A 13,582-nucleotide genomic window follows, 5' to 3' on the forward strand; every position below is an offset into this window, starting at 1 on the left:
ATTTCTTTGCTTTGAACTTTTTATTTAATGATTTTCAACTATAAATTGAGCACCACTTGTGTGGTTAATATCAGGGAAGTGATTCTTGTCTTTGCTGAATTTATAGTCTAATTGAAATGAGTAGATATAGCAATTATTGATAATGTATATAAATATAACATTTCATATATATGCATATATATGTGTGTATAACATTAAAAATGTATATAAATAGAAATGTATATAAAAACCTGTAGGGCAGTAAGACCTGTAAGAAATAAATAAAACCATTTTCAAAAAAGTAATTAATATTTATGTTGAAGAAAATGTAGAATTTAATGGAGAGAGATGATATTACAGGTGGCAGAATTGCATAAAGGTACCAATGTCAGAGTAAAGATAGCCTGTGAAGTAATGTTAAAGGAATGAATGTAAATAGAATATAGGGCCCATGTTAGAGCAATGAACTGAGAAATTTTAATAGATAAGATGGATTTTCTTTGCATAAGGAAAATTCAGATTCAATCTAATCAGTATTTTATTAACATTTATTAAGTATCCACTTTGTACCAGGTACGGTGCTTAAGTGCTGGGGATATAAATTTAAAAAAACAACACTCATCCTTACCTTAAAGAGTTTATAGTCTAATGAGGGAAGACAGTATATAAAAAGGAGGAAGGCACCAAGCAGAGCAACTGATGGGAAAATAAAGAAAATTCTGAGTCTACTATAAAGGAATGGAGGAGTTTATTGCTATATTCTTCAATAAGAGGAGAGAGGCAACTGAGAGTGTTGAGGTATTGAATTATCAAAGCTAATCATTCCCCATGTTGATGAGATTTCGGGTAATAAACTGAGGCAGGTTGTATATTCTTGGAGTTGAAACTAAGCAGAGCAGCTGATAGGAAATAAAGGACTAAGTCTGATAATTGTAGGGAAGTATTAGAGAATAATAATTAAAAAGTGGTAAATGGGTGATTTGGAAAATTCTTTAAAAAGAAATTTCTCTGATAAAGATCTCATTTCCAAGATATATATGGAAAAGATTCTAATTTGTAAGACTTAAGAATCATTCCCTCGTGAATAAATGGTCAAAAGATAACAACAAATAGTTTCAAAGGAAGAAATCTGAGCTATCAAAAATCATCTGACAAAATGTTCTAAATCACTACTAATTGGAGAAATTCAAATTAAAGCAATTTTGAGTTTCTACCTTGAACCTGTCAAAGAAAATAAGAGAAGAAAATGACAAATATTAGGGATTGTAGAGTATTGGTGAATCTGTGAATTGATTCAATTATCTGAAGAAGAATTTGGAACTATGCCCAAAAAGACACTAAAATCTGAATACTTTTTATCTAAGTGATACCACTAATTTTTAAATTTTCTTCTTCAGAGCCTTATCAACTCCCATGTATATAATCAATATCTATGCTGATTCTTAAATATACCTATTCTGCCCCAGATTGTCTGCTGATCTTCACTCTCATCTCCAACTGCCTTTTAGACATCTTGAATTGGATATCCAGTAGATATCTTAAACTCAATATGTTCAAAACAAAGTTCATACCCCTAAACCTCTTCTCACCCCTCTCTATTATTGTAGAGGACAACAGCATCCTCATGGTTCCTCATTATCTTTCACTCTCTCATATCCAGTTAATTGCCAATCTGTCAATTTTACCTTTGCAGTGTCTCAAATATTACTCCTCCTCTCCCCAGATGCTACTACTACTCTCTAGTACAGGCCCTCATCACCTCACATCTTGAGTATTGACATACCTCCCTCAAATCTTTCTCCACTTTAAACCATCTTCCATTCAGCCTCTAAAGTGATTTTTTTCTAAAATACAGTCATGTATTTTACTCCCACTTAGCAGAACTCTAGTGGCTCACCTTTTCTTCCAGAAGCAAATATAAGTACTCTTTTTGGCATTCAAAGACCTCATAAACTAATCCTTTCTACCATTTTAGTCTCTTACATTACTCCCCAATATGTATTTTTTGATCCAGTGATCCTGGCTATTCCATGAACAAGACATTCCATTTCTCAGTCCTGGGGATTCTTTCTGTCTCCCATGCCTTTAATGGTCTCTCTTCTCCATTTTCACTGTAATCTCCCTGATTTCTTTAAGTCTTAACTAAAATTCTTGTATGGGAAATCTTCCCCAACCCCTCTTAATGCCAGTGCTTTCCTTCTGTTAATTATTTCCCATTTGTCCTTGGTTTGTATATATTTATTTGCATGTTTGCCACATTAAATTGTAAACTCTTTTGAGAACAGAAATTGTCTTTTACCTCTTTTTATATCCCCAGTGCTTAGAAGTGTCTGACATGTTAGGTGCTTAATAAATGTTTGTTTATTGATTGATTATTGTTGACACTTTCAATCAGCAATTTGACTGTAACCTTAGTCAGTTATTTTATATAAAGCATAACATTGATTTTGAATTAAACTTTCTTTCCTTTGATAAAAATTAGAATTAAATTATCCAGTAGTTCCAGTTGGTTTGAAATTACTGAAATGGTTGCTATAGTCTTATAGACAAAGGTGGTATGTCAAAATTTTTTATTAACATGAAAAATGGTTGATATTAAAAATGAAACTGGGTACATTTGGTTAACTTATTAAATTGCTTTCTTTTATTGATATTTTGAAAATTATGAAATATTGTGAATTTTAGTACATTTCTAAGGCAGTAGAAAATCATTGAAAACAACGTCCTTTCTTTTATCATACTTTTTTATATATCCATTTCTGTTAGCAGCAGCAGTTTCATGGACATGCTTTGAAATATATTAGCACAAGAGAATTGGACTAGAAGTCAAAAGACCTGAGACTAACTAGTTATGTGATCTTGAGCAAGTAAGTACTTTTGTGATCCATAGTGTCATATGTAAAATGAAGGGCTTAAGATAATAGTCTCTTTTAAAGAATCTAGGGAAGTAGAGACAATTGCAGTAGCATATTTACTTACTTGTAAATTGTAAACATGGACTTCATATATACTTAAGCTCTAAAATTTATGTAAGTACAAAATAAAATACAAAAGGATGAGATAAAGGTGAAATAACATTTAATCCCAGCACCAGTAAGTAGTTACTGCAATTTACTGAGTAGGAGGAATAACAGAATTTCATTTTTTGAAAAAAAAAATTTGATGACTGTTGAGAGGATGAATCTGAGAAGAGAAAACTTGATCCAGAGACCAATTAGGAAGTTACTGCAATAATAGTCCATATGAAAAGTGATATTATGAGAAAAGGTGAATGAGGAGATATCATTAAAATAGAAACACTATTTGGCAAGTGGCTTAGATATATAAATTGAGGGGAAAGTGAAGAGTCAAGGATTATGCCAGGATTGCACACTTGGATAGCTAGAAAAATGGTGGTACTCTTCTGAAAGAGTAAATTTTGGAAGGGGGTGGGTTTGAAAGGAAAGAGATTGAATTTTGTTTTGGATATAATAGTTTAAGATGCCTTTAGGAAATATCCAAAAGGGTGATGTACTCCTGGAGTTTAGAAGATTACAGCTTACAGCTAAATATATAGATTTGAGAGTCACCTGCCTAGAGATGATAATAATTAAATCCATCATAACTGATAACGCAACAAGGAGGTATACACATATAAAAAATGTTAGAGATTTGTGTTATAGTAAAGACATGTAATGTAAATAAAGAACCAGTAAAGGAAATTGAGAGTAGCCAGATTAGTGGGAGAAGTGAGAAAGAAATGTCTGACAATCCAGGAATACGAGTTATGTATCTAGGTGCAAGAAAGATAGTGGGGAAAAAAAGATAAGGATCAAAGGAGAGCCTTCAGTTTTAGCAGTTAAGAGATCTTTGATTATATTGAAGGAGGAACATTTTTTTGGTTGAATTGAAGACCCTACAACAATAGGGAGAGAGGGGAATATAGAAGATTGGAAGGATAATGATGCCTTCAACAGAAATAAGGAAGTTAGGAAGAGGATAGTTTTAGGAATGGGAGTAAACAATGGAGTTGCAAACCATCTGGAATGATCATCTTATGATACTGTCATAGAGAAGTGAAAATGGGGATAATGCTTACTTTATCGGCCACTACACTAGGGCACAGAACCAATGGCTGAAATGGGTGTATGGGGACATTAAGATGAGAAAAACAAGTGAGGGAATTTTGTATGAGTAGCTGCTATGTATAGGTGCTTTGGTTGTGCCAGATTATTTTTTATTTTGGTATAAAAACACTCAAGAGCACAATGGAAAATAAAACAGAAAATTAAAACGTTATTTTGTGGAAGGCTATGAATCTCCATTTCATTTTACTTTATTTTTAACAAGTTCATGATAAATTCTAAAATGTTCCTTTTCAAGACTATTCTGCTTGGCTGTGATTCCTTCTTAATTTTCTTCTATGCACTTAAAAAACATATTTGGTGGTCCCTTTTGGGTAGGGTATCACTATTAGTTCCTGTCCCCATATCTAGATACACCTCCATTAACCGAGATAGAAAGGGATATATAAATCCTATATAACAAATAAATACTTACTAATATATAAAATGAATCCATTTACACTATTTCAAAATATACATATCTCTTTATCTTGTATCAAACACTTCTATTTTAGGAGGTAGGATCCCCTAGAGACATACTTTAATTAAAATTCTTGAGTCTTTCCAAAAAAAAGTTATTTTTCCTTTATTTAAATTTTTTTCAGTTCAGTGCTACACATTATTTTTAAAGCTACTCTGTATTCTGTGCTTCCTTCTAAATTTTCTTTTATCCTCTACTGTGGACTTTTTATATTTTTTCCCTTCCCTCTCCATTCTGCCTTACAGATAGCTACCAAGAAATACACAGGAATTTTATATAGATAGATGCATGTATATCATAATATGTTTCTATTTATTTATATTAATACTTGTCAGTTCTTTCTCTAGAGGTACATAATATCTTCTTTCATAGGTTCTTTGCATAATATTTAAGATGACCGTCATTCATAATTTTTCTTAAAATTATTACTGTTAGCATTTATATTGTTGGTTCTGCTTATTTTGTTTTTCATTATTTCATACATAATATTCCATTGTTATTGTACACACAATTTGTTTAGCCATTTACCAATTGATGGGCATCCCAAAAATGCCCATGAAATGGGGCTTTGTAAAAGAGCCAAGCTCTAACCCTTTTTGGGGTCAGTCTATTCAGTCATAGTTGGATTCCTGTGCTGACTTCTTCCCAGGGTTAAAATCCCTGGATATTTGAGGTTCTGAGTACTGGATATTAAAATAAGCCTTCCATTGTGTCTTAGGACCAATTGCTAAAGGCCCTGAAGGTAAAGGGGTATGCTCAAACTACCACCATAATTGTTTGCCATAGCAGTAGATTACTGCTACTCTTTGGGATTTCTAGTATGCCCCTGTCACTTTCCTTTTTATAGCCACCCTAGGATTTTCTTGTTGACTCCTTGCTTTTGCTGGCTCTTTTTAGAGGATCCCCTAGTTATAATCTCTGGTTTATCTTTGGTGTCCTTGGAGGGTATGGGCTTCTTTGCCTCTGAAGAAAGCATAAGGGAAGTGGAGCAACCTGCCTAATTCAAGCAGCCATCTTAGCTGGAAATCTTTCCTTTGCTTTTTAAGATAGCTGGCTGTTTGTCATTGATTAGCCTTCCTTTTCTGAAATGACTCAGTGACTTATTAACAAAATCACACTATGTTGAAATCTAGTCAGGTTAAGTCAAATCAGGTTAAACATAAATGGATTTTTCTTTGAATGTGAATATAAGGAAAATCTGTATTCTTTTGAATTTAGACAAAATAATAGGGCTTTAAATGATTTTAGTACTGCAAGATTAAATGTTGGTGATTTGTGACTAATGGATTGCTAACTTTTTTTTTTTCTTGCATTTTATACAAGTTGTTTTGAGGTTAAAAAACAAAAACAAACTTGTTGGTCATAAAGGCTTTGTTTTGCTTTAGATCTTGCTGAGGCTTCTTGGAGCTAGAACCAGATAAGAAGTGGATAGGAAACGTAATTTTGGGCATTGAAAAGGCACATTCCATCCAACATTTATTTTTTTCCTTAAAATAACTCAAATAGATTGTTAGTGTCATAGGAACAATGTTATCAATAAGAGATATTTTCTTGAGAAAATACTATGGATATTTGCTTCTAGATTGTTAATGTCATAGGAACAATGTTATCAATAAGAGATATTTTCTTGAGAAAATACTATGGATATTTGCTTCTAGAGCTGAATTTGTGGAATAGGAAGAATTGTGTAGCTAGAGGATATAGAGAATGGTGGGTATGATGAAATTCAGATCCCCTTGACTCCTGTTATGGGAACCAAAATGATGAGGTTAGTGGCAGTCAGAGTCCCCTTTTGGTCGGCACAGGTTCTTCATGAAAGAATTCATGAAACTCCGAATTTTTAATTGGCAAAAATGAAAGTTTATTGTTGGACAGGAAGCCAGTTCTGCTAAGAGTCTGACTTTTTTAGTGGCAAGGTCCTATTAGGGAAATGGAGTCTTAACACTGAGAAGAGAATGCCTTCTCAGCCGGCAGGATCCTAGCAGGCTGCTTTAGACCTTCTGCAAGGTAAATGGAGTATGACACTAATAAGAGAATGCCTTCCAGTGGGCAGGGTCTTAGCAGCTGAGCAAGCTACTTTGGGCCTTCTGCAAGCAGTGAGTTTAAGGAAACCTGTTATATGGGTAGCTTGGAGAGGCTGGGACAGCCTGAGCTGATCACACCAGGATTTTTTAATCAAATGAGAATTTAGAATTTCAAAAAGATCAATGGGAGTTGATTTGCCCTTGAATAGAGCTTCTCACATCCTGGGAAGATGGGACCTCTCTAGATACTTTGGAACCTGGGAGATTCTGATCTCTCAGATCAAAAAAGGGACACAATTTAATTTTTTTTTTTTTTTTTGGCATATGTTTATATGTAATATATAATTTTTTTTTTTTATTTAATAGCCTTTTATTTACAGGATTTATACATGGGTAACTTTACAGCATTAACAATTGCCAAACCTCTTGTTCCAATTTTTCACCTCTTACCCCCCCCCCACCCCCTCCCCTAGATGGCAGGATGACCAGTAGATATTAAATATATTAAAATATAACTTAGATACACAATAAGTATACATGACCAAAACATTATTTTGCTGTACAAAAAGAATCAGACTCTGAAATATTGTACAATTAGCTTGTGAAGGAAATCAAAAATGCATGTGTGCATAAATATAGGGATTAGAATTTAATGTAATGGTTTTAGTCATCTCCCAGAGTTATTTTCTGGGCATAGCTAGCTCAGTTCATTACTGCTCCATTAGAAATGATTTAGTTGATCTAGATTTGCGAGGATGGCCTGATCCATCAGAACTGGTCATCATCTAGTATTGTTGTTGAAGTATATAATGATCTCCTGGTCCTGCTCATTTCACTCAGCATCAGTTCGTGTAAGTCTCTCCAGGCCTTTCTGAGACACAATTTAATTTTAAAGGGAACAGTTTCCCTCCCCCTTCAGGTATGACGAAGAAAGAAATGAGATCTGGTTAGGAAGATGACTCCCTTTAGGTTTTCTTTTTGTCTGCTTGAAGTATACTTTGAAGTATACTTTCTTTGGCTTGGAAGTTCTAGATTTTGGTTACATATTCCTGGGAATTTCGATTTTTTTTTTTTTTTTTTTTTTTCAAAAGGTGGCATTTTCTACATTGCCCTAGAGTTCTCAGAAATTTAGCAGTTTTCTTTTGTGTAATTTTTAAAAATATAAAAATGCCATTCCTCCTCCTTTGGGGGGAGAGAGAATGTAAAGATGAAGAAAGCAATAACAATTAATAGGATCTGGAAGAACTTGTGATATACAACCTCAAACTTGAAGGAATTTGTCTCTTAGAGATAGAAATATAGAGGGTGTGCATTCTTAATGCACAGTAGGCCAGTACATTACTGGCCAGTCTGTGCAAAAGCATTGAGGCAGGAGATGGAGCTCCAAATTCAAGGAAGAGCAAGTAGGAAGGCCAGTTTGTCTGAAATTAGATTATATGAAGGACTGTGATGTACTATAAGTTTGGGAGGGAGGCTTGATATCATATATAAGAGACTTTAAATTCCAAATTGATTCTGCATTTACCCTACAGACAAAGCAGTAAGAAGACACTGAATGTTGAGCTGGGAATAGTGACACTCGGCCTGTAATGTGCTTTTAGGAAGATTATTTTGGCAATTATGTGGAGGAGGCTAGATTTGAATGAGCCTATTTAAGAAATTTTTGATGGGAGAAGTAGGAGCCTTAAGCCAAGGTGAATAAAGAAAAAGGGATAAATTTGAGAAATCTTGTAAAGGCAAGAATGGTGATCCTTGTTTTTCTTTCAGTTTTATTTATCCACAGAACAGTTCTGTGGATTTCTGGATCTTAAACCAAGCTTTCTCAATTCAGTAAATATTAATTGTATACTGTGTGAAAGGCATTCTGCTTAAGTGCTAGAGATAGAAATAAGAAAAAAGGACAGTATTTGTCCTCAGTGAGCTTACAAATTTAGTGAGAGAAAATATTGCATGAATGTCCATTTTTATTGTTATCTTTAGTCAGACTACATGTGGAATATTCCGTTCTGTTCTCTCAACACTATATTGATTATTGGACCATTGACAAGCTGGAACATGTGCAGAGGAAGATGACCAGAATGGTGAGGGAATTAAAAGTCATTGGGTAAAAGAATTGGGAATGTCCAGCTTGGAGAAGAGAGAACTTAAGGGGCAAAAGAAAGTTAGTTGTGTTTAAGTATCTGAAGGAATGTCACCTGGAAAAAAGATGAAAGCTACAACAAGCTAAATGGAAACTGAAGCAAAATCTGAGTGTTGAAGTTTTTCTAGATAATGCAACATCTTTTTCCTCATAAGTTATATGATTACTAGGACAGAATTTTTTTAAATCTACTGTCAGAAATTGTCATTATGTAGAATATTTTTCTTTTAAAAATTGTTTTTCTTCGTCTTAAAAGTGTTTATTGTGTGGGGAGGGGATATAAAAATAAAAGGCATCAATAAAGTGCATTTTTAAGGGATTTAGCTTTGTTTTATTTGGCACTAAAAGGCTGAATTCAAAACAGTGAATGGAAGTGACAGATTTTGACTTGAAATAAGGAAAAATTTCCTAGTATTCAGTGGGGGACTGGGCTGATATGTAAATTGGCAACTTCTCCCTCAGTGGAAATCTTTAGACTGAGTGGATGCTTACTACTACTACTTCTCCTTCTCCTTCTCCTTCCTTCCTCCTTCCTCCTTTCTCCTTCTTCATAGAGCTTTTTATTTACAAGATATATGCATGTGTAATTTTTCAGCATTGACAATTGCAAAACCTTTTGTTCCAATTTTTCCCCTCCTTTCTCCCACCCCCTCCCCCAGATGGCAGGTTGACCGATACATGCTAAATATGTTAAAGTATAAGTTAAATACAATATATGTATACATGTCCATATAGTTATTTTGCTGTACAAAAAGAATTGGACTTTGAAACAGTGTACAATTAACCTATAAAGGAAATAAAAAGTGAAGGCGGATAAAAATAGAGGGATTGGGAATTCTATGTAGTGGTTCATAGTCATCTCCCAGAATTCTTTCGCTAGGTGTAGCTGTTCAATTCATTACTGCTCTATTAGAACTGATTTGGCTCATCTCATTGTTGAAGAGGGTCACGTCCATCAGAATTGATCATCATATAGTATTGTTGTTTAGGTATATAATGATCTCCTGGTCCTGCTCATTTCACTCAGCATCAGTTCATGCAAGTCGCTCCAGGCCTTTCTGAAATTGGATGATTACTTCTTGCAGGTTTGGTAGAAAAGACTGTTTTTGTTAGCCTAGGCGAACAGTACAACATTGTAGAAAGAGTATTGATTTAAAAGAAAGAAAAAAAGAAATAGTATTGATTTAGAGTCAGAAGACTTTGTACTACTGGATATGTAATCTTAGGAAAACTCCTTGCCCTTTCTGATACTGTTTCCTGTAAAAGAAGAGAATAATAAATGATTTAAGGTCCCTTCCAGCCTAATATCTTGTGAACTCCAAGATCTGGTCTAACACAAATATTCTCCGATCTGGAACTTTGGGGTTTTGTGGCAGCAACTTGTCAAAAGCTTCTGCAGGCAGTTTTTTTTTTTAATTACAGTTGATTTTTTTTTTATTATTATTATTATAACTTTTTATTGACAAAACATATGCATAGGTAATTTTTAAATGTTGACCCTTGCAAAAACTTCTGTTCCAACTTTTCCCCTTCTTCCCCCACCCCCTCCTCTAGATGGCAGGTAGTCCCATACATGTTAAATAATATTCAATACAATATATGTATACATATTTATACAGTTGTCTTGCTACACAAGAAAAATTAGATTTAGAAAGAAGGTACAAATTAACCTGGGAAGAAAAACAAAAATGCAAGCAAATAGTAACAGCAAGAGTGTAAATGCTATATTGTGGTCCTCACTCATTTCCCAGTGTTCTTTCGCTGGGTATAGCTGGTTCTGTTCATTACTGATCAATTGGAACTGATTTGGATTCTCTCATTGTTGAAGATATTCATGTAGTATTGTTGTTGAAGTGTATAATGATCTCCTGGTTCTGCTCATTTCACTTAGCATCAGTTCATGTAAGTCTCTCCAAGCCTCTTTGTATTCATTCCTGCAGGCAGTTTTGTATTTCAGTATTTTGGTTCTCTCTCTGGAGAATAAACTTCATTTGAGAGAAATTAATTTGTATTCATTGCACAGTCTTATTTTTTTTAAAGGATTTCCTCTCAAAAAAAGCTTTGACTCTTTTCTTAATGGCAAAAACAGAAAATGAAGATCATTTCAAAGCATGAAGTGTTTCATCTTCATAGACATGATATGATTGGTCTTTCCAATCTGAAGGATATTTTAAAGTCATTTTTCTAAAAATTTGTAACTTCTTTCTTTCCCTGTATCTGCATATTCTGTCTTACTAACCATTCTAAAGTCCTGTGGGTATCATCTCCTTGTTTCTGATTCAAACTACACTAAAAAGATTCGTTCCCAGAAGTAAGAATTCTTTCTATGATGGGAGTAAGGAAAACAGTTGCAGAGGAACAGTCATTTGTTGTTGAGAGAAGTGCAGTAACACCAAGCATCCCCATAAAGAATAGGAGGCTGGGGAGTAGTACAGAGGACAGTTTTTCCTGTTTGGATACAAGGTACTAGGAAGACCTCAGTGTGCTAGGACTCAGGTAGGGTGAAAGGAAATATATTTTTCTCTCCAAACTAAACATATATATATATTATGTACTAATTTTAAAAAGATTTTCAGTAGTACTTTAGTTTTTTCAAATATATGTAAAGATAGTTTTCAATATGCACTTTTGTAAGATTTTGAATTCCAAATTTTTCTCCTCCATCTTTTGTCTCTCCCTTCCCCAAGACAGCAAGCAATCTGATAAAGGTTAAATATGTGCAATCCTTTTAAACATATCGCCATATTTGTCATGTTGTGCAAGAAAAAGCAGACCAAAAGGGGGAAAAAATGATGAGAAAGGAAAAAACCAAACCAAAACAAAAAGGTCTGTTTCAATCTTCAGTCAGACTCCATAGTTCTCTTTGCATGTAGATGGCATTTTCCAGCCTAAGTCTTATTAGAATTGGTTTGAACACTTCATTGCTGAGAAGAGCCAAGTCCAACACAGTTGATCATCATATAATCTTGCTGATACTATTTACAGTGTTCTCTTGGTTCTGCTTATTTCATTCAGCATCAACTTATGTAAGTCTTTCCAGGATTTTATGAAATTAAACTGCTCATCATTTCTTAAAGAACAATAACATTTCATTACATTCATATAGCATAACTTACAGCCATTCCCCAAATGATGGATATCCACCTAATTTCCAGTTTCTTGCCATTATAAAATGTTTTTGCACATATGAGTTCTTTCTCCTTTTTGAGATACAGACCCAGTAGTGAGACTGATGAATCAAAGGGTATGCACAATTTTATAACCCTTTGGCCATAGTTCCAAATTGCTTTCCACAATGGTTGGATCAGTTCACAACTCCACTAACAATGTAGTAGTGTCCCAGTTTTCCCACACGTGCTCTAGCATTCATTGTTATCTTATTCTATCATCCTATCCAAACTGAGAGGTATGTAGTGGTACCTCAGAGATGTCTTAATTTACATTTCCTCTGATCAATAATGGTTTAGAGCATTGTTTTCATATGGCTATAAGTGATTTTAATTTCATCATCTGAAAATTGTTCATATATCAAGGAATGTTTAAAGATGTTCAGATGTTAAAAGGATAGACAATGAAGGCTGATAGAGATGGAAAGTCATGATCATTTGAAAAAGTTCATGTGAACATGTTCATGTGAAAAAGAACTGAGAGTTGTAGTTAATTTCAAGCTCATTATGGGTCAGCAATGTAGTTTGACTATATCTAGTCAATAAATCTTTATCTTTCACACACATATACATATGTATATATCTAAATGTAACATTATCCTGGTAACATATCCATCAGGAAGTTCTTCCAACTCAAGAAGCCTTAAACTTTGTTAAAAAAAAATTTCTGATAGTTACTTTAGATCTACTATAGGATTTCCAAAGTTCTGTACAAAAACATTCCTATTTCTATCTCATATTTTTATCATGATCATTTTCAACATGATTTAAATTATTCTCTTGAAGACAAGAAAGACAAATGGTATGGTTAATACTAACATTGTCTGGTAATGAGAAAGCCAGAGGTATAGCACTATATATTTAACTATAGCTCTCTTCATATTTATAATATAATAATTAAATCCATTCCAACCTTGCTTCATGTTCTACATTGGCCATCTTTTTATCTGCCCATTCTGGACTACCAGAACTCTAAAGATCTTTCCTGTCCTGTAAGACTTAACTCCCTCAATTCTTGTACTTTTACCCTGTAGCTTTCACTTTTTCTTCTTAGTGATGAATAGGTAAGAACAAAAATTAAATGACTAGATGACCCACTTTATCTAACTTTCCTTAGAGTTTCTTCACATTCCACTGGTCCTATTTCTTACTATCAACCCCCCTACCACATTCATCCAGAATTGGTAATTCTGACTTAGATTTCATTAAGAGAAGAATGAATCCAGAACAGGAAGAGAATGAGTCTGTCATATTCAGCTCTCGTTAGTTCAGTTTTATTAAGTTCTCAATATCATATTTTGAGAATGACCAGGAAGGTGAAGGGAAATGGATACCATACCATTTAAGTTAGTTGAAGGAACTGGAAATGGAGACATAGGAAGGAACAAAATCTCTTTTTAGATTTACTTTACCTGCTTTAGAGGGCAGAACTTGAACAGTGAATGTAAAACTGCTGAGGCATTTAGAGGAAAAAGAAGTAACTAGGAAAATATCTTTATGGCATATTTCTTAGTTAAAGAGATCTAAAAGGAACATTCCTCAATAGATAGATGGTCAGAGGATATAAAAAGTCAGTTTTCAAAGAAACCAATCAGTAGCCATATGAAAAAATGCTTCCCATTACTAATAATTAGAGAAATGCAAATCGAGACAACTTCATGTTTTCACCTTTTACCTGTCAGACCAAT

At 33.9% G+C, this 13,582-nt stretch overlaps 1 protein-coding gene across 7 annotated transcripts in view; it reads left to right on the forward strand.

The window, feature by feature from the left end:
* Window positions 1-13,582, forward strand: part of FAM126B (family with sequence similarity 126 member B) — an 80,543-nt gene that overhangs the window by 3,857 nt on the left and 63,104 nt on the right. For 3 of the 7 annotated variants that reach the window (XM_031958358.1, XM_031958351.1, XM_031958359.1), the window contains exon 3: window positions 2,746-2,846. The exons of 3 other annotated variants lie outside the window; for them this stretch is intronic. The gene's annotated coding sequence lies outside the window, so the exon portion shown is untranslated. The remainder of the gene's footprint in view (window positions 1-2,745; window positions 2,847-13,582) is intronic. One more of the 7 variants, XM_031958353.1, reaches the window with a different exon arrangement.

The sequence above is a fragment of the Sarcophilus harrisii genome, chromosome 3 (genome assembly GCF_902635505.1).
Source record: "Sarcophilus harrisii chromosome 3, mSarHar1.11, whole genome shotgun sequence".
NCBI classification, from domain to species: domain Eukaryota; kingdom Metazoa; phylum Chordata; class Mammalia; order Dasyuromorphia; family Dasyuridae; genus Sarcophilus; species Sarcophilus harrisii.